Source organism: Pleurodeles waltl, chromosome 2_1, assembly GCF_031143425.1.
Source record: "Pleurodeles waltl isolate 20211129_DDA chromosome 2_1, aPleWal1.hap1.20221129, whole genome shotgun sequence".
Taxonomy (NCBI): Eukaryota; Metazoa; Chordata; class Amphibia; order Caudata; family Salamandridae; genus Pleurodeles; species Pleurodeles waltl.
The window spans coordinates 628,638,875-628,661,386 of NC_090438.1; positions in this window are offsets into that span (position 1 = coordinate 628,638,875).

A 22,512-nucleotide genomic window follows, 5' to 3' on the forward strand; every position below is an offset into this window, starting at 1 on the left:
CAAATGCAATGCACACAACTACAGGCTGCTCAAACAAAACAGGTAGCACAACCACCACTGATTAACAAATGCTCACACACAAACAATGTCAGCCAAAGCCCAAAACTGCCCTAAGTAAAGAAACGCAGGACAAAGATATGATGTAGAAACCAACAACACGTTGGTCCTAATATATATAGTCACCATAAATGAAATATCAATGTCCAAGTCCACAGTCCAGTCCAAAACTATGTGTGCAATATGCACACAAAGCACATGTTAGTGCCCCCAACTTGACTCCTGACTGCCATTTAACCTCCACAGGCAGAGGCATCAAGGGGGCAGGCAGGTACCTCAGGGATTGGGGGGCAAGAGTGGGGCTTTGGGCTTAGGATTGGGAGGGGGACCTTTGGGTTCAGGTTTGGTGGGAATAGGTGGAGACTTTTGGGAGGCTTGGGTACTCTTGGAAGGTGTTGATAACTTATTGATTGGGGGCATGGATACTAGCAGAGAGGGCAGGGGAGGTCCTTGAGGTGGAAGGGCTAGACTTGGGGTGGGACACAGAACATTTAGGGGTATTACAGGGTGGGACAGGAGTAGGGAAAGGGAAAACTCTGAGAGGAAAGCTTTCTTTGACATACGTAGATGGTCATACCAGAAGGGTTTGGGTGTGGAGGGAGAGGGCGTGGTTGTAAGAGGTGTAGTTGTGGATATCTTGGGTACATGTGTGAGCAATGTATGCTTGTGGGTGGTGGGTTTCTGTTGGGTGGGTTAATATGGGCATTTATGTGTTGTGGAAGGAGGGTGGTGTAGGTGCTGGGAGATGCCATGGTGGATGGGTGACTGTCTGTTGGGGTGGTCACTGCAGGTATGGTGGATGTGCTACATGTAGTCGTGTCTGTGGTTGTGGAGTCCGTGGATGTGGTGACTGGGGTGGATGTCTGAGGGTCTGCTCTCATCATGTCTGTGGGTAAGATAGGTGTAGTGGCTGGATCTGTAAATGTTGGTGTGGTGCCTGCAGGTGTGTCTGGTGTTGTGTCTGTGATGCTGGGAGTGGTGCAGGTATCAAGGCAGGTTGTGACTGTTGAAGTGTCTGCAGGTGGATTTTGCTTGTGCGCATGCCAGTTGTGTGTCCTGTGCTGCTTGTGTTTGTCAGAGATACCCTTGTATGTTGAGGTGGATGCATGCTTCTCTGTCTGTGTGCTTTAGCTGGGTCGTGGAAGAAGGCTTTGGGATTGGGAAGAGGAAGGTGGAGGGGGGACAGAAGTCAAAGGGTGACTGGGTGCCATCAGTGTGGAGGCCAGAGCCTGAAAGGATCTCTGTAGGCCAGTCAGTGCACAGTGAATGCCCTCCAGGAATGCATTACTCTGATGCACTTGAGTTCCAAGTCCCTGGATGGCATTCACAATGGTCGACTGACCCACAGAGATCAACCTCAGGAGGTCAATAGCCTCCTCACTGAGGGCAGGGGCAGAGGTGCCTGTGGTAAAGGAGACGCTCACCCTTTTAGGTGAGTGGGCATGGACCACTGGGAGGGTAGCTCCAGGGAGGGCGATGGTAGAAAGGGGGTGGTGGACAACCATGGTGCTTTCTGGTCCCAGATGGGTCCGCCACCACCAGGGAGTGGCCACAGGAGGAGGATTACGAGGATGATGATGTAGATCCTGTCTCCCCATGGCACTACGCTCACCCACCGGGCCACTGGGTCCCTTGCTGTCGGTGGTCTCAGCACTCCGGGTCCCATGGACAGCAGCACCCCCACTTGCCAGTGGCCCATCTCCTTTGCATACCGATGATGATGCACAGAGACAGAGAGGGAGGGGGAGAAAGGGAGAGAGAGGGTCATCACATCCTTCACATACACACATAACAACATGTACAACTGTACGTATACATCTCCTGGCAAGGAAATAGCAATTTAAAGCCCTCAGATCCCACATTATGTCTAAATATGATACTTCAAACTACCCCATTTGTCATTTGGTATTCCATGTCTGGAGAACAGCAATGTCACCACATGTACCAAATCTGACAGGATTTACTACAGTCACTATTCATAGACATTTCCAAAAACACCATGACTCCATGTACTGGAACTGTTGGCTACCTAGCACCCATGATACACAGACAATGACAGAGATCATAGTTACAACAACAAACCATGGAGATCCCACAATGCTTATGAGGGTTATTGCCATTTCACCTGACATCCTGAATCAGAGCCTCAACATGACAACATGTGTACACATACTTCACTCACAGCTGACCTGACATGTGCTACCTACAACAAAAGTACTGACTTAACACTGAACCCACTGAAAAGCTATGTACACATGAATGACACATGCACCTATATGACTGCTATGTAACTAACTACATGTCCCACAACAACAACATGTGTTAGTAGCACATCAGCTAAAGTAAGCGTAGCAATGAATAGCCCACTATACGGCATCAGCCACCAAGTATCCTTTGAGACATGATATAGGCAGGTAATGCCATAGGTATGGCATTGGCATATCTAGCAGGGGCAAAGCACATTGTCCAAGGGTAAAACTGCCTAACTACTTATCTCATCTACAACAAAGTTGGGTTCCCCATTGTTGGATGTCCATCCGTTACAAACTCCACATACCCCATTGTGTGATGTTGAGTTGACTATGGGGGGCACCTCCTCAAATCACATTTGGGCAGTACTATATTGGCCATACCAATTGACTGAATGGGATGCCTGCCTCATATGAAGCATACAACTGTTTCAGGACCGTGGATAACTTGGTCCTTTAACTAATACTTCAGGATCGATGTTGCAGATAGAGCAGATCCATTGCAATGGGAGTGGTATAACACCTTAGAGGTACATTAAACACTAATAGGATTTTTTTGGATCTGGAAACAATAGATGGGAAGGATGATACTGCACCTTACTGACATATATATGGCAACGCATGTGGCCCAGTCACATGTGCATCTCCACATGTAGTCATACATATTGCTGGACAAAGATGATCAACATGTTTTGAAGCACAACCCGAAGGCAAGATCACCATTTTTATAATGGCAACTGGCGTACCATGTATTCCCATTAGACAACATTCCTGTAGCACCTAAAACATTGTCACTGCTGCTATACTGAGACAGCATTTAGCAAATTAGCAGAGTAAAGTACATGGATTCAGTCAGTACTTACCCCCTTGCCCGCTGCTGTGCTGCCCTCAAATGCCCATCCACCTCAGGGTAGGCCACCACCAAAATGCAGGCCATTAGATGAGTGTGGGTCCGACGGGCATCCCTCCCTCTTTAGGAGAACATCCCCAGCTAGGCCTCAGTGGTCTTCTGGGCCCAGCATCTCAGATCCTCCCACCGCTTTGTACAATGGGTGCTCCACTGGCTGTGGACCCCCACTGTCTGTACTTGCTTGCCGATGGGACGCCAAATCCCCTTCTTTTGATGGGCGTTGACCTGCATGGATAACACAGACAAAAGGAGAATGTCATGTCCCTATGCAGCATACCAATAGGAGTGGACAGTACACATCAGTCACATCAATTTGGAACACAAAACCATCCTCTCTGCTTACACGCCTCCACAATATACCATCGGCCTGCATCAACACCTTGACAAGTTCATATCAACGGTACACCGTCTGACACAACATCTATCATGCATTGCTATGACATTGGACTCACCTGCTCCTCTGGTGGTCCATATAGCTGTTCATACATAGGACCTCCTCCACTAGTTTGTCAAGTTCTTCTGGGGTGAAGGATGGGGTCCTATCACCTGCAGAACGTGGCATGGTAGCCTCCAGAGGCAGTATGTAGCAGCTCAGGTAGTGGAGGTCTTGCTGGCAGCAGTGTCAGGAGTCAAGTGAGCAATACTGTAGAAGACGGCGGTCACAGCTGCCATGTACATGACCGTCACCACTGGTGGACATCGCCATTGGCCCTACTCTACCAAAGGCAGCAATGTCTTCCAATGGCCAGTTACACTGCGGTTGTGACCGCCTACTGCCATGATGACTTCCTTCGGTAGATTTAGGTCACTTCCACCAGCCCAGTACAGTAGGTCAGGCGCCTGCCATTTTGAGCACATTTCATGTATAGTGCTGTTTCCAAATCTGATTCATATACTTTACCCTCTTGCTGTACATCTGTACGTACTGCCCTCATGTTTGGGTGACATATTGTGCCCATGTGCAATATAAGCTGTGTTGCCTGAGGGCATGTGGTGATAGCTCTGTACAGCTACTCAGATGTTGCTATTTGTCGGAATAAAATGAATACGTCCAACAATATGCAATATATGTATAAGTTCTAAGTCTTTCACATATTGAGAGTTACAGTAGTTAAAAAAGTTTATCCCATTGTTATGTTCGGCAGTGTGCAACAAGGAGGATCAAATAGGATACATTGCTATGTGCGGTACTGTATATGTCAGATGTAGTAGCCATCCTTGACAGCTGTTAGGCGTGAGGAATGTAGATAGCTGTAATAGATGTATGTAGTCTGCATTTCTCATACTATGTTTACTTTTTTCACATAGTTATCCGGTCATGAGGAGAGTAAGACAACCCCCAGTGTACCGCCCGCTGGTAGACCGGCACACCATGGAGGAAAGGCATGTCATTCAGACATATCGCCTGAATCGTCATACCATCATGGACCGATGTGATCAGTTGGAGCCGGATCTGATGCCTGCCATTCTCAATCCCTATAGCATACCTCCCGTTGTTCAAGTTTTGTCAGTGCTGCACTTCTTGGCCTCAGGGTCCTTCCAGAATACAGTGGCTCTTACAGCAGGGATGTGTCAGCCCATGTTCAGTCTGGTTTTGAAGAATGTACTGTGTGCATTTTTGAAACACTACATTAGGTTTCCCCACCGAGCTTATTTGGTCTATGTGCAGGTAGACTTAGACACATCCCGCATGTGGAAAGAGCCATTGATGGCACCCATGTAGCCTTGGTCCCTCCCAGTACAAATGAACAGGTGCATAGGTACAGGAAAAACTACCACGGAATCAACATTCAGGTGGTGTGTTGTGCAGACCTGTACATCTCATAAGTCACAGCCAAGTATCCCGGATCTGTACATGATTCCATCATCATGAGAAACAGCAATGTGCCACTGCTAATGGCATGACTCTACACAGGGCCTGGCTGGTTGGTAAGTTACCATGGAACTGTGTCTCTACGATTTATGTCTCCTGCCATCACATTATAACAGGTCAGACATACATGTTTGTGTTGTTTTCACAAAGTGTTCACAGGTGACTCTGGCTATCCAAACTGTCCTTGGCTGTTGACACCAGTGAGGTACCCAACCACGCCAGGGAAAGTCTGCTACAATGAGGCCCACAGGAGGACAAGGCATGTAGATGAGCTGACTTTTGAGCTGCTAAAGGCAAGATTTAGGTGCTTGGACTTATCTGGAGGTGCCCTCCTCTACTCGCCCAACAAGGTATGTCAGATAATAGGTGCCTGCTGCATGCTCCACAATCCAGTGCTGAGATGTCAGATACCATTAATAGCAGATCAGGGGGAGGCAGCTGAAGATGTGTCTGTTAATGCTGTTATGCCAAGTGATGAAGAGCCAGAGGAAGATGGAGTAGGTAACTCTAGGGCTGATCTCATCAATCAGTACTTCAACTGACACACAGGTATGAGAATTAGAGCTATTGTACAGATGTCAGTGTGCAACCAGACAGATTTGTGCCATCACACCTCCTTACTTGCGTCTTCTGTGGGGGTGTAATTAGCTCCCATGCCTATGAGTGAGTTGTGAATGCAGACTGAAAGTTTGCCTGGAGTACAGGACAGATTTTTCTGCATTTACATATATTGTTGTAGCAGATGCTAAGTTAAACTTCTGGTACTGTATTCCAGATCTGAGGTATTTTATGTGGTATGGTATGTGCAATGTCCTATCCTCGTTCCCTTTCATTCACAGATGTGCCTAGATCCTGTTTGGCTCTGCAACCTTGGCTTGAGGAATACTGTGTCAGAAGCAGCTGGGAATTGCTGATAGACAGGAGAGTTGTACATAACAGATACCTGGTGATAAAAGTTTAGTGTAAGTGGGGTGTAAGGTTAATGGTTTAACCATCATAAACCTGGGGTGGTAAATGGTTTCTCCTCTTCTATACCCTGTGGTGTAGAGGGGTATGTCAAATGGTGTACCATATGTCTGGAGGAGGGTCTGGCACATGTGTTAAGGTGTGATCATAGCCTCCTACTTTACTATAGGTGGAGTAAATAGTGATCATCATTTTACCTAGTTTTCATTGTGTTCTGACTTTGCAGTCCAAGCTGCATGTCACTGAAGACTGACATAGGTGAGTGACACACCTGCAGGTATGGGACCAATGTTAGTGTCTGTTTTCAGTACTGGCTTCCTCTGTTCTGATCTTTGTATGTTCCATGGGATATATGAATTATAAACTATGGGATGGGTATTGTGAAGAGCCTATACCATAGTATAGTACTGACTTAACACTGAACCCACTGAAAAGCTATGTACACATGAATGACACATGCACCTATATGACTGCTATGTAACTAACTACATGTCCCACAACAACAACATGTGTTAGTAGCACATCAGCTAAAGTAAGCGTAGCAATGAATAGCCCACTATACGGTATCAGCCACCAAGTATCCTTTGAGACATGATGTAGGCAGGTAATGCCAAAGGTATGGCATTGGCATATCTAGCAGGGGCAAAGCACATTGTCCAAGGGTAAAACTGCCTAACTACTTATCTCATCTACAACAAAGTTGAGTTCCCCATTGTTGGATGTCCATCCGTTACAAACTCCACATACCCCATTGTGTGATGTTGAGTTGACTATGGGGGGCACCTCCTCAAATCACATTTGGACAGTACTATATTGGCCATACCAATTGACTGAATGGGATGCCTACCTCATATGAAGCATACAACTGTTTCAGGACCGTGGATAACTTGGTCCTTTAACTAATAGTTCAGGATCGATGTGGCACATAGAGCAGATCCATTGCAATTGGAGTGGTATAACACCTTAGAGGTACATGAAGCACTAATAGGATTTTTTGGATCTGGAAACAATAGATGGGAAGGATGATACTGCACCTTACTGACATATATATGGCAACGCATGTGGCCCAGTCACATGTGCATCTCCACATGTAGTCATACATATTGCTGGACAAAAATGATCAACATGTTTTGAAGCACAACCCGAAGGCATGATCACCATTTTTATAATGGCAACTGGCGTACCATGTATTCCCATTAGACAACATTCCTGTAGCACCTAAAACATTGTCACTGCTGCTATACTGAGACAGCATTGAGCAAATTAGCAGAGTAAAGTACATGGATTCAGTCAGTACTTACCCCCTTGCCCGCTGCTGTGCTGCCCTCAAATGCCCATCCACCTCAGGGTAGGCCACCACCAAAATGCAGGCCACTAGATGAGTCAGGGTCCAACCGGCATCCCTCCCTCATTAGGAGAACATCCCCAGCTAGGCCTCAGTGGTCTTCCGGGCCCAGCATCTCAGATCCTCCCACCGCTTTGTACAATGGGTGCTCCACTGGCTGTGGACCCCCACTGTCTGTACTTGCTTGCCGATGGGACGCCAAATCCCCTTCTTTTGATGGGCGTTGACATGCATGGATGACACAGACAAAAGGAGAATGTCATGTCCCTATGCAGCATACCAATAGGAGTGGACAGTATACATCAGTCACATCAATTTGGAACACAAAACCATCCTCTCTGCTTACACGCCTCTGCAATATACCATCGGCCTGCATCAACACCTTGACAAGTTCATATCAACGGTACACCGTCTGACACAACATCTATCATGCATTGCTATGACATTGGATCACCTGCTCCTCTGGTGGTCCATATAGCTGTTCATACATAGGACCTCCTCCACTAGTTTGTCAAGTTCTTCTGGGGTGAAGGATGGGGTCCTATCACCTGCAGGACGTGGCATGGTAGCCTCCAGAGGCAGTATGTAGCAGCTTAGGTAATGGAGGTCTTGCTGGCAGCAGTGTCAGGAGTCAAGTGAGCAATACTGCAGAAGATGGCGGTCACAGCTGCCATGTACATGACCGTCACCACTGGTGGACATTGCCATTGGCCCTACTCTACCAAAGGCAGCAATGTCTTCCAATGGCAAGTTACACTGCGGTTGTGACCGCCTACTGCCATGATGACTTCCTTCGGTAGATTTAGGTCACTTCCACCAGCCCAGTACAGTAGGTCAGACGCCTGCCATTTTGAGCACATTTCATGTATAGTGCTGTTTCCAAATCTGATTCATATACTTTACCCTCTTGCTGTACATCTGTACGTACTGCCTTAATGTTTGGGTGACATATTGTGCCCATGTGCAATATAAGCTGTGTTGCCTGAGGGCATGTGGTGATAGCTCTGTACAGCTACTCAGATGTTGCTATTTGTTGGAATAAAATGAATACGTCCAACAATATGCAATACTGTATATGTATAAGTTCTAAGGGCCAGATGTAGGAAAAAATCAAATTGCGACTTGCAATTTGCGAGTCTGTGCGACTCGCAAATTGCAAGTCGCAATTTGACATGCAGAAAGGTGTCTCAGACACCTTCTGCAACTCGCAATGGGGTCGCAAAGACCCACCTCATAAATATTTATGAGGTGGGTCGCAGTTTGCGACCCCATTGCGAGTATAGGCACTCGCTAACATGGAGGCCTGCTGACGTCAGCAGGCCTCCATGTTAGCGACCTGCCTTTTAAATAAAGGTTTTTTTTTTTTTTTGAAGTGCAGCCCGTTTTCCTCACAGGAAAACGAGCTGCATTTCAAAAACATCCGAAACCTTTTGTTTCGTTTTTTTCAGGGCAGGGAGTGGTCCCTTGGACCACTCCCTGCCCTGAAAAAATAATTTGGGGTCCATTCACAAAGGGGAAGGGGTCCCATGGGGACCCCTTCCCGTTTGCGAGTGGGTTACCATCCACTTCAAGTGGATGGTAACTGCGACTCCATTTTCGACCGCGTACGCGGTCGCAAATGGAGTTGCATACCACTCCGACTCGCAAATAGGAAGGGAACACCCCTTCCTATTTGCGAGTCGCATTTGTGCATTGCAAACCCACGTTTGCGAGTCGCAAACGGCGATTTTCGCCGTTTGCGACTCGCAAAAGGGTTGCTACATCTCGCCCTAAGTCTTTCACATATTGAGAGTTACAGTAGTTAAAAAAGTTTATCCCATTGTTATGTTCGGCAATGTGCAACAAGGAGAATCAAATAGGATACATAGCTATGTGCGGTACTGTATATGTCAGATGTAGTAGCCATCCTTGACAGCTGTTAGGCGTGAGGAATGTAGATAGCTGTAGTAGATGTATGTATTCTGCATTTCTCATACTATGTTTACTTTTTTCACATAGTTATCCGGTCATGAGGAGAGTAAGACAACCCCCAGTGTACCGCCCGCTGGTAGACCTGCACACCATGGAGGAAAGGCATGTCATTCAGACATATCGCCTGAATCGTCATACCATCATGGACCGATGTGATCAGTTGGAGCCGGAACTGATGCCTGCCATTCTCAATCCCTATAGCATACTTCCCGTTGTTCAAGTTTTGTCAGTGCTGCACTTCTTGGCCTCAGGGTCCTTCCAGAATACAGTGGCTCTTACAGCAGGGATGTGTCAGCCCATGTTCAGTCTGGTTTTGAAGAATGTACTGTATGCATTTTTGAAACACTACATCAGGTTTCCCCACCGAGCGTATTTGGTCTATGTGAAGGTAGACTTAGACACATCCCGCATGTGGAAAGAGCCATTGATGGCACCCATGTAGCCTTGGTCCCTCCCAGTGCAAATGAACAGGTGCATAGGTACAGGAAACACTACCACGGAATCAACATTCAGGTGGTGTGTTGTGCAGACCTGTACATCTCATAAGTCACAGCCAAGTATCCCGGATCTGTACATGATTCCATCATCATGAGAAACAGCAATGTGCCACTGCTAATGGCATGAATCTACACAGGGCCTGGCTGGTTGGTAAGTTACCATGGAACTGTGTCTCTACGATTTATGTCTCCTGCCATCACATTATAACAGGTCAGACATACATGTTTGTGTTGTTTTCATAAAGTGTTCACAGGTGACTCTGGCTATCCAAACTGTCCTTGGCTGTTGACACCAGTGAGGTACCCAACCACGCCAGGGAAAGTCTGCTACAATGAGGCCCACAGGAGGACAAGGCATGTAGATGAGCTGACTTTTGAGCTGCTAAAGGCAAGATTTAGGTGCTTGGACTTATCTGGAGGTGCCCTCCTCTACTCGCCCAACAAGGTATGTCAGATAATAGGTGCCTGCTGCATGCTCCACAATCCAGTGCTGAGATGTCAGATACCATTAATAGCAGATCAGGGGGAGGCAGCTGAAGATGTGGCTGTTAATGCTGTTATGCCAAGTGATGAAGAGCCAGAGGAAGATGGAGCAGGTAACTCTAGGGCTGATCTCATCAATCAGTACTTCAACTGACACACAGGTATGAGAAGTAGAGCTATTGTACAGATGTCAGTGCGCAACCAGACATAGATTTCTGCCATCACACCTCCTTACTTGCGTCTTCTGTGGGGGTGTAATTAGCTCCCATGCCTATGAGTGAGTTGTGAATGCAGACTGAAAGTTTGCCTGGAGTACAGGACAGATTTTTCTGCATTTACATATATTGTTGTAGCAGATGCTAAGTTAAACTTCTGGTACTGTATTACAGATCTGAGGTATTTTATGTGGTATGGTATGTGCAATGTCCTATCCTCGTTCCCTTTCATTCACAGATTTGCCTAGATCCTGTTTGGCTCTGCAACCTTGGCTTGAGGAATACTGTGTCAGAAGCAGCTGGGAATTGCTGATAGACAGGAGAGTTGAACATGACAGATACCTGGTGATAAATGTTTAGTGTAAGTGGGGTGTAAGGTTAATGGTTTAACCATCATAAAACTGGGGTGGTAAATGGTTTCTCCTCTTCTTTACCCTGTGGTGTAGAGGGGGATGTCAAATGGTGTACCATATGTCTGGAGGAGGGTCTGGCACATGTGTTAAGGTGTGATCATAGCCTCCTACTTTACTATAGGTGGAGTAAATAGTGATCATCATTTTACCTAGTTTTCATTGTGTTCTGACTTTGCAGTCCAAGCTGCATGTCACTGAAGACTGACATAGGTGAGTGACACACCTGCAGGTATGGGACCAATGTTAGTGTCTGTTTTCAGTACTGGCTTCCTCTGTTCTGATCTTTGTATGTTCCATGGCATATATATGAATTATAAACTATGGTATGGGTATTGTGAAGAGCCTATACCAGGTGATACAGAGGACCTATTAGTTTGGCACTGCTATGCAGGTATATTACCATGAGCTTGACTTCTGTATCCTGTCTCTATACATTTTATGAAACCATTGCATACATCCTGATGATACTCCCTGTCATGATGTACGTGTTGATTGCAATATTGACCATACATTTGTATTGACCTGCAATTAGACCTATTTTTAAAATCTGTCCTGTAATATTTCTGTTGTAGAGTCTCCTGTTGTAGGTGTCTCCATTTGATATCCATTACAATGTCTGTTAGAAACAGGGGGGATTACCACAAAAAAGTAGGCATGCATTACTACTGTAAATGGATTATAAAGGACACATACACAGTACCTGTGTTTAAGTGTGTTTCATTGTGCATGTAAAGAGTAAACTGTAACCATAATACTGATAAATATGTACATAACAGTGATGGGTGAAGTCATGGTGGATGATTTCATCAGGGCAGCTACTACACCAGTTGATAACACAAGTCCAGTGTTCTTCTACCATTTGAAAATGGAGTTAGGTTTGAGAATAATCAACAGGATGTACCTGTGGCACCAAAGGGGGACTAACTAGGAGAGGTTCACTCCCTGGCAGTCGGTTTGGTCTTGGCATTTGTTCCTGCTGGATGTCTGGGTGAACACCCATGTTTGTATGGGGGCTCTTCAGGTACAGAGGGAGGGGTGTCTGAGGCATGAGGTACCCCTGATAGGGCCTCCATTCCACTAGCAGCCACAGATGTTGAAGGGGCAGACGTTACATTGCTAGTGGAACGTGCCAGATGTTGTGTGGAGAAACTAATCAGGGTGGTATTGATGTCCTTCAGCACACCTGCAATGGTAGCCATGTGGGCATTTTGTGCCTGCCACTGCTGCATGACTTTGTGGTTGTGGTTCCTCTGCAGCCTATGATTTTCCCCCAACATTGTGATGTTGTGGCCCATCCTGTCTTGGGAACTGTGGTGTGGTCCCAAGTCTTGAGAGATGGTTTCCTGGTCAGGGGTGTCCCTTTCAGACCCCATCCTCTGGGCCATAGCATCCCTCCCACGTACCCTACCCTCATGTGCCTGTGCTCCTGGCACAGTGTGCCCACTTCCATGGTTGCAAGTCCATCATTGTCTGGGGTCACAATAATAGACTCAGGTACCTGTACGTGGGGGAACACAATGGAAGACACTGCACTTGGGACAGAGTTTGGGGGCAAATGGTTGCATGCGATGTTGATACAGAAGAGTGAGGCTGAGAGTCATTGACCGACCAGGTGTCCCAGATGAGACAGGTTGACCATCAGTGTCCAGACATCCAAAGTTGTTGTCCTCACTGGGGCCTTCATCCTAAGGGGGACTGACAGTCTCAGGTATCCTCTCCATGGTAGCAGTGGCAAGGTTAACTGTGGAGGGAGTGAGACACAAAGCATAGTATACATTGTGTTTTGTTGCATTTGGGTGAGATGCAGACAGTGGACTAACATGATTTCCTGCAATGAAATTGACAGCTGCTGCACAGCATACCTTTGTTTTACATACAGCTCTGTGACTAGATTTCCATGTTCCATGTTTGGAGATGTTATACTAGGATGGTACAGATTGCACTGCAGATGGGATCTGTTTATTTGATTATTGACATGACTGTTCACCTCTGTTACCTAGTGAATAGTCAGGTTTTTCAGATGTCACACATGAAAGCTGCACAATGTACAAAGGTGTCCTAGTGGGAACACAGTATGTAGGTATGCAAGGGGAATTGTCCTGTCCGTAGACGTTGTCAATGTGTATCGACTCAGCCACCTTCCTTTCTAAACCAGGTCAGACTAATATTGGTTTTGGATCATTTACCTATGGCCAGTAGGAATAGTCAATCAGCTGTAGCTGTATTTTGCCTTGGTTGCTATTGTGAGTGTGCCATTTCATTGCTGTCATGCCATGTACTGGTCCTCACTGGAACAATCTGGATAGTATAGCTAGTAGTTGAGTTGTACATGCATTAAATGTGATGTGTTTGCATATTCCAGGTTCTCACAATGATAGGTTTGTGTATTCTGGGAGTAGTAGTGATATGATTAGCCTGTAGTTCATGTGCCATTTTCTAAGGGCTGCGAGGGCAGGTGTGCTCAGTGGAAAGGTGGCATGCAAGAGAGGGTTATTAGGTGATTTGGTGAGAGGTGCACTGGCTTAAATAGTTAAATTGGGTGGGACTGGGTGCTGTGGAAGCATGCAGGACAAGACAATTGTGTAACATAAGCGTTGTGGGTACATACCAGACTCAAGTCCCCCCGGAATGCCTGTGAGGCCCTCTGGGTGCAGTATGTCCAAGACCTTCTCCTCCCATGGTGTAAAGCTAGGGGAGGAGTTGGGGACCCATCGCCAGTCTTCTATATAGCTAGCTGGTGCCTGGATGCCATGGAACGTACCTTCTCCCATAGCTCATTCCACCTTTTCCTGATGTCCTTTCTTGTACAAGGATGACTGCCTACAGAATTGACCATGTCGACTACCTTTTGCTACAACTACATTTTCCTGGCAATAGATGTTTGTTGGAAATGTGCTCTGAACATATGTGGTTTTACTCTTACAATTTCATCCACCATGACCCTCAACGTTTCAGTAAAACGTGGGTGTTTTTGTGGGGACATGGTAGTGCTTGTGTAGATGGTGTGAGGGAGAGTTGTGATTGTTAGGGTGCAGTGTTAGGTAATTGATGTGGTGTGGGTGCTATGATGTGAGTTGGTGACCGTCATAGCGGATTGTGTGTCCTAGTGAGGTGTCTATTGTGATAGTTGTCAGTGATGTGGGGTGTGTGCTGAGTGAAATGTGTATGTATGTCTATGGTGCACAACAGCTAAATCTTATAATTTTGGATTCTTGGTGTATTTGTATGGTGTCCTGGATGCAAAGGATTGTGGGTTGTGTAGGGGTGAGTTATATGGAGCTGTGAGTAGGTGTGTCTGGTGTGTGGAGGTGTGTTAGGTGTGGGGTATTCAAGCCGTCCAATGTGGTGTTGTGTTCTAACAGAAGTGAATGGTGAACACCGCATGTTGGACCGCCAATGGTTTTCTGCCATGAAAAAACCGATGTGGTGATTTGTGGAGTGTAATTTGGTGGGTGGAATTGTGTGGGGTTGGCCGTGCTGGTGGTCAGACGGCCTATTTTCCATCCTCCGGTGTCCTGGCGGTTTCAGAATTTTGGCTGTTTTTTGCCAGAGTTTACAAAGTGACTATTAAAACAGAAGTCGGATTACCGCCATTGTGGTGGTCTTTTTTTCATCCGCCACCACGTCGGTCTTTCCAAAAGACTGCCAAAGTCATAATGAGGCCCTAAGTCAAGGATTCCTGTTGCGGCTGCATGCAACATTATTTTGAAGTTGCTGGCAGCCAATCAGAATGCTCTCTCCCGCTGCAGTCTAATTGCATTGGGTTATCAAGGCCCCTACAGTTCGAACCCCATCATGGTTCCTGGCAGTTCACTTCTTTAAACATCACTTTGCAAGCAATACTGTTGTGTCTTACTAGTGAGACGCCATAAGCAAGGTAAGTAACTGATGGCATATTTTAGCAGAAGACCAAAAGCCTTGTGCAGCAAGCCCCTGCTCGAGAGCTGGGGGTCGACAGCTTTGGATACCTTACTGTGGAATATATATTTTTATATATTGTCCACTAAAGGCCCTTTTTGTCACTCATATCAATGGAGGCAATGCTTTTCTCACAATACTCGATGATCCCAACATTGCTCCCCTTAAATGCCTCTTACTGCAAACCAGATTACTGAGTACCACAAATAAGATCATATTATTATATGGTATCTCCCTCGTCTAGAGTGGCTATTATGCAAATCCTCATGCAAAGCGTTATTCGCCGAACACCTAGTTATCTAGCTGGCCTCTGTTAGGGTGTGCTTTGATCATGAATAAAATAATTCACTTAAATATTGAAATACACAGAGCAAGGAAGGAAAAAAGAAAAGACAAACTTTCTCATTCCTCACATCTCACCCCTGACTAGTGTCCACTTTCCATGTTTTCAAGCAAAGGACAAAACAACATTATCTTCTCAATCTATCTACCTCCCCTTAATACTCAGCTCAACTTTTAACACTTAATTAAACATACCCCTAGTACTAATCTTCACCACATTCTGTTCTTGTCTCAGTGATTTATCTCAATATCTCCTGTACAATTCTGTATTTTAAACCCTATGCTTCCTGCATACAAGAGTGTATTTGTAATATATCCCTTGTTTAACCCACATATATGTCAGTGGAGTGAAGCAAAATCATGGTGCCCCTTGCAGAACGTGATGAGGTGCTCCCGAGACTCACATTTCTCACAGATATTCATAGATCTTAGACTAAAACGAGGGCCCTGCCTACACTACAGGGACACCAGGTGGCTGCATTACACCCCTGTGTATTTTCTCCATATTTCCCATAAAGCTGTATCCTTGAAAAAACATTTTTTACAACTCTGCATACTACTTTTGTAAACAGATGTCCCTAGTAAAGGGGTACTGCACATATCCAGGACCTTTAAGTTAAATGCTAATGGTAGGCCTGCAGCATTAATTGTGCCACCACAAAGTAGCCTTGAAAAACTGTTCCAGGCATGCCATTGCACCATGTGTGTGAAGTTTAAACAGTAATTTCGATCTAGCACAATGAACCTTTTGCCAGGTGTAAACCTTCATTTCATTTTTACTACATTTATGTCACTCCTAGGGTAGGTCCTAAATAGCCCCAACGCAGAGTGCAATGCATTTAAAAGATTTGACTTGTATTTTTACATTTTACATGTCCTGGGTGTGAAAAACTCCGACATGTGTTGTTCACTACTGCAAAGCCTACCTCTTCCATAGGATAAAATTGGGTCATCTTATTACATTTAATAAATGCCAACCTTTGATTGTGAACCTGTGGGAAATTCATGTTTGGTATCTAAGGAAATGTAATTTAAAGCCCTCTTAATGAGAAGGTCAGATTTTAAGTTACAATTCTGAAAACGCCACTTTAAGAAAGTTGGCATTTTTTTGCTTTAATCATTTGGTGCCTGCAGCCTGTTCCTTGGTCAGGTGACTAGGTCTAGTTGTCAGTTTGCCTTTGTGTACTCAACCCAGACAGTATCAGAATAAAAGTTCTAGGTGTTGGCAGGGTGGGCCATCCTGGCTTATTGAGGGGGCAGAGCTGTCACCTACCACACTTGCACTTCAAAGGAACTGGCCCAGCATGCTCACAAATGACTTTGCACTTACCTATTGTGCCATTAGGCAGAGTGGGACTGGTGCATGAAAGCAGGAAATGCCAGATACCTTTGTAGGGGAAATCTCTGATAGCTTCTCCCACTTCAAAGGAGGCACAGGGTATACAAATGGCACCCTGAGACCCATTCTTCAAATTACATCTGAACCTGTAGAAGACTCAGAAGAGGGACTGCTCTGTTGCCCTATTGCTCTGCTGTAAGAAGGACTGCTCTGCTGCCCTGCTGTTTGAAGAAGAAGGACTGGACCTGCATCCTGAACCCAGGATCTCCAGAGTGATTCCAAGGGCTAGTTGGTCTCCTTTTCTGAAGCTACAGGGACACAACAAGCTCCACCATCCTTGAGCCCCATAACTGGACCATGCCTGCTATGAGTCCTGGCCCCACCTGTGCTGCCTCCCCAGTCCTGGACCCTTGGAAGGGAAATAAAGGTGCTCTGCCTGCCCAGTATGGGCTCCATCAGAACTGATACACCACAACGCACCCTGATGCAGCTCTCACAGCATGTCATTTGAACCAACAAAGCTCTGTGTAACTCAACGCATGACCACACATTGCAGTCCTAGCAGCTTCTCATTGGTACCAATGCAGTGTGATGCAATTCAAAGCAGAACCTTACATCACAGCCCTTGCAGCTACTCACCAGAACCGCAGCAGCACGATTCAACTCAATGCTGGACCCTGCATCACTACTCAGAACTGCCACTGCACGATGCAACACACCCATTAAAGACATAGAATACAATTCTCAGCAGGCCTAACCTTAATCCAGTCTGCACTCCATTGTAGTTGGCCTGAACTTGTGACTTTGTCCCAATCCAGCATGACCAGATAACCACAGTTGGGACTTTGTGCTTTTAGGCATTGTTTTTACTTTATTCTTTAAAATTCTCTTGCACGCTTCTAGCACTTTTCTGTTTTCTTAAATGCATTCTATCAGACGCTTTATCCTGCTCACCAGCTGTCCTTTCGTGTTTGGGCCTCCTCTGCTTTGCCTCACCTGTTGCCCTTTCAGTTCGGGTGTGTCTTTCCAAATGTACCACCTTGTTCGCCTGCTTTCCTTGGGAAGGTGTGCCTAAGCTCTGCATTGCCTTCTCAGCTTTCGTTGTGTGCACGCCACACCTTCATATTTATGCACGCTTTGCAAGGCGATTTGTTTCCCTCATTCACGCCCACAAATCTTTATTTTCAGAGCCTTTCTTAAAGGGATATTGTTTGCTTTTGCACTCTGAAGTAAAGGCAAGGTCAGTTTTGTCCAGGTTAACCCTTTCTTTCTGTTTTAGGTCTGTTTATTTTATATACATATTTATTTATTAAATTGCCTTATTGTAACCATATCATTTGGTTAATTATTATTTATAATGTCTGAGGAAGAGGAGACACAACCTTTTAAAGATAATTTTAAAACTTTTACGAAAGATTCTGTCCTACACGCTGTTTCAGTTTCCATGCTGGATGTTTTAAAAAATGGGGACGCTTCTATTTCAAAGATGTTCTCTTCCTCTAATGAACGCTCTTCTAAGGGCTAGAAACGTGCGGTTTCCCTATTTAGGTCTGTGAAAGGCGTGTCAGTTAAATTTGGTCCTCCCACTGAGAGGTTTCTATGTCGGGGCCTCTTTCTTCCCCTTTAATTATTTCCCATTTATGAGCCACTGATGACGAGGATGATGTGTTAATTAACACAGGTGACATGGATGGCTCTTCGGATCCTATTAATCGTGGGTCGGAGTAAAGGTGAAACATTTCATTTGATGACAGTGGGGTATCTCACCCAGTGTCTCATGACCTCGTTCACCACCTTGGGGAACCAATGTTTAATCCCATGTTCATCCATCACCCCAATTCCATTTAATGGATACCTGCAGATCATGTAGTAGAATATATATATTTTTATTTACGTAATCCATAGATAAATCGTCTAGAAATAAATTAAAATCTGAGTGTCCCCGCCCATCCCTACCCAATAATATTACAACTGTCCCTGTGATTGACCCCAATCTGCTGATTTTTTTAACGAAATTTGGAAAGGATCCAAAGAAGGGTGTGGACAGAGTCTGGTTGGCTTGTCAGGACAGAATGCTGGATTTGGTGGATCCTCTCACTAGAATTCTGTACTTAGCTGAAGAAGCTAAAATGGAGAGAATATTCATTGATCCTGAGGACCTTTCCAACTGGGCCCAATGGGGGATTTGCATTTTAGGCAATGCAAATGCATATATGTCTCAAGAAAGAAAGAAGAGTTCATTACTTAAAGTTGACCCAAAACTAGTATCTCTAGCTGCCAACGAACAGGGTCCATTGGCTAATTAATGGTCTTTTGTTTGGGTTCTCTTTCATCAAAGAGTTAGGAAGGTATGTTTCTACTTTTACTACAATTGACAAAGCCCAGCTTTCTCTAAAAAAGATTTTCACCTCTCTGGTTTTCGCTATGGCCAGCAAAGGCAGGAGCCGCCTTGCCGGTCACTATTCCAGGGGTCAGTACCCTAACAGATGATCCTTCAACCAACAATATCAACCAGATACACATAATTTATTCAAGCTGCAGTTCTATCCCTGTGATTCCAGGGGATTACGTTCCAGGGGATATAAGAACAGAGGAGAACAATTCTCAGGTAAGTGTTTCCAATTCTGGCCTTCCTCCCGTAGGAGTCAGGTTAGCTCTGTTTCAAAATGCATGGCTCTCTCTCATCATAGATCCCTGGATATTTCAGTCAGCACAAGGGTATCTCATAGAATTCCACCAGCAATCTATCCAGTCTCATCTACCTCAATCCCTTATTTGTTCTCAAGATCAAACTCTTCTCATTTACAACGAGATTCAATCTCTTCTCTCAAAGCAAGCTATAGAACCAAGTTCTTTCAACCTCTCAGGTTTCCTCAGTACCATTTTTCTAGTTCAAAAAAGACAAAGCAATTACGACTTGTCTTGAATCTCAAGACCTACAACAATTTTGTCATATATCATTACTTCAAAATGGAGATAATTCTCCACCTCAGAAATATTCTCCTCAAAATGACTGGCTCGTCAGGTTCGACCTTCGGGATGCTTATCTTACTGTTCTAATCCATCCATCTCACAGAAAATATCTACAATTCCAATGGGGAAATTCCTTTTAATGTTACAGAGTCCTTCCCTTTTGGCCCTTTCCTCAGCTTCGTAGTATGTCACCAAAATTATTTGTTAATGGCCCAAGACAAAAACCTTCTTTCTCATCTATAGTTATGCCAGGATCTTCATCAGTGCCTAAAATTCATTCTTAATTCCTGCCCAAACAGTTGGATTTCTGGGTTTCATAATAGACACATCTCACTCTATTCTTCAACTTCCTCAACACAAAGTCACTCTCATAAAAAAGGAAAATTGTCACTCTTTAACTCTTACTCACCTTTCTCTCAAGTCCCTGGCCCATTTAGTAAGTCTTCTAGCCTCTTCTATCCAAGGTATTTTTCCAGTACCTCTTCATTATCCAGCTCTTCAAAGGTTAAAAATACGGCATCTCGACAAATGACTCTCATACTCATATCCAGTTTCTCTGGAACAATTTCCTTGCCGCCCCAGACCTTGTCTTAGAGCCCGATGCAAGTTGCAAGATGTGGTCAGTTCTCAACTGGAGGCGAATGGTATCAGAGGGAGTCCTTCTTGTATATCAACAGATTAGAGATGCTTGCAGGTTCCTCTGCCATACAAGCCTTCACAAAAAAAGATACAGTTGTTCCATTCTATTAAGAATGGAAAATTTGATAGCTGTCAGATCACCTCAGGGGTACGAGATCCATGGTTCTGGAAGATCTTGCAAACATCTTTCGGAATACTGTTTCCACCGAAATATATTAGTCAGAGCAGTTTAGCTTCAGGGGAAATTAGATGTCATAGCAGATTGGTGTTCCAGACAACTTCAGGATTCAAGCGATTGGCAATTGCACCCTTCCATGTTCAATCAACTTTCTCCCATCTTTGGCAAAATGTCAATCGACCTTTTTGTTTCTCATCTCAATTCCCAACTTCCAGCCTTCTTCAGCTGGAGACAAGATCCTCAAGCTTTAGCCTCCAATCTTTCCTCCAGTCTTAGCACAGACACTTCTTTATGCCTTTCCTCCTTTTCTACTGATTGCACGAGTTCTAGCCCAAACTCACAGGCAACGTTCTTCCCATGTCTTAGTAACCCCGTTTTGGCAAACCCAACCCTGGTTTCTCACTCTGTTGGAGTTGAAATCAGACTACCCTGTTTACCTTCCTCAATTTTCCGATCTCTTGCTCAACCCTCTTGGTCATCAACACAACATGATTCTAGAAAGCATCAATTTTCTAATCACTTGGAGGATTTCGGGTCATCCTGGAGAACCCCGGGAATTTCGGAGAAAGCTATCAAGCTCATTCAACAATCTTGGGCCCCTGGCACGTCAAAGATATACAAATTAGCCTAGTCCTCCTGGTATAGCTTGTGTATGGACAGGAATTCAGATCCCTTTTCAGCTGATGTAACTCTTGTTGTTAATTTTCTGGCTTCTCAAGGTAAGGCTTATCTTACTTTCAATACTTATAAATCAGCTATTTTAGCCGAATATTTCTGATTAGATGGTGGACCCATCAGAGAACATCATTTGATTTATTGACTATCAAAGGAAGTAAGATTCGTTCAACCTCCTACAACCTCCTATTCCTAAATATATAATGTTGTGGGATGTCAATTTGGTATTAAAATTGTTTGTCACATGGCAGGACAATGAAGTAATGTCCCTTAAGCAACTTTCTGCCAAATTAACAATGCTTTTCTGTTTAATTTCTATGAAAGGTGTTTCAGATGTTCGAGTTTTAGATATATTCTCTTTCCATTATTCTTCTGTTAGTGTTTCCTTTCAAGTCCACAGATGTAGAAAAACAATTTGTCTACTATTCTTTATCCTTTTTTTCTCTTTTCAACCCAAATTGTGTGTTGGAAATTGTTTAAAAACTTACGTTAATCACACTGCAGATTTGAGGTCTCCTTGTGCTAATCAGTTACTTATTTCCTTTCAAAAACCCTATATACCTGTTTTTGCCCCTACCTTAGCCCATTGGTTCAGATGGGTTATGTCACTAGCTGGAATTGACATTGAATCCTTTGGTGCCCATTTAGCTAGAGGAGCTATAGCCTCTCAAGCTTTCTCAGCCGGTGCTTCTTTACAGGATATTCTCAAATCTGCAGACTGGTCCAATGTAAACAATTATAAAAACCTTTTATTGTAAATCGATCTCTCATGTATCTGATTCTGTTATTGCAGTGCTTTGAACAAGCATGATATGAACCTCCTGTTTTGTAATAAAATCAAGATTTTCCTAGCCTTAGTGTCAGAAAGGCTAGATTTAATTAAAGACACAGAGGCAAGTATTATCACACCGCTGTTGATTAACCCTCGCTGTGTTTATTCTTTTTCTGCAGTATCAGCACCTCCAACCAGCGTTGCTACCTTCTAGACTGGATAATTTTTTTTCTTCACTACAGGATTTTCTTCATCTCCCAAAATTTTCCTTCATGAATCACCTCGATGTTCCACATCTTCCAAAGGACTTTTTCACAAACGTGTTCAACATGTTGGTTACATTTTATTCAGTTCTCTTGATTTCTTCTATTTCCATTTGATTTACTTGCTTCAAGAAAAGAGGACTTGTTGTTCACTGTCAACTTACCAATTAAGTTATTTGATGTCCTATTGGTTGTTCCCTTTGTTATGTCACTAAGGGCCTGATTCTAACTTTGGAGGACGGTGTTAAACCGTCCCAAAAGTGGCGGATTTACCACCTACCGTATTACGAGTCCATTATATCCTATGGAACTCGTAATACGGTAGGTGGTATATCCGCCACTTTTGGGACGGTTTAACACCGTCCTCCAAAGTTAGAATCAGGCCCTAAGTAGTTTAGGTGTGACTTTTCTGGGAAATGTAGTTCTTACTTGGC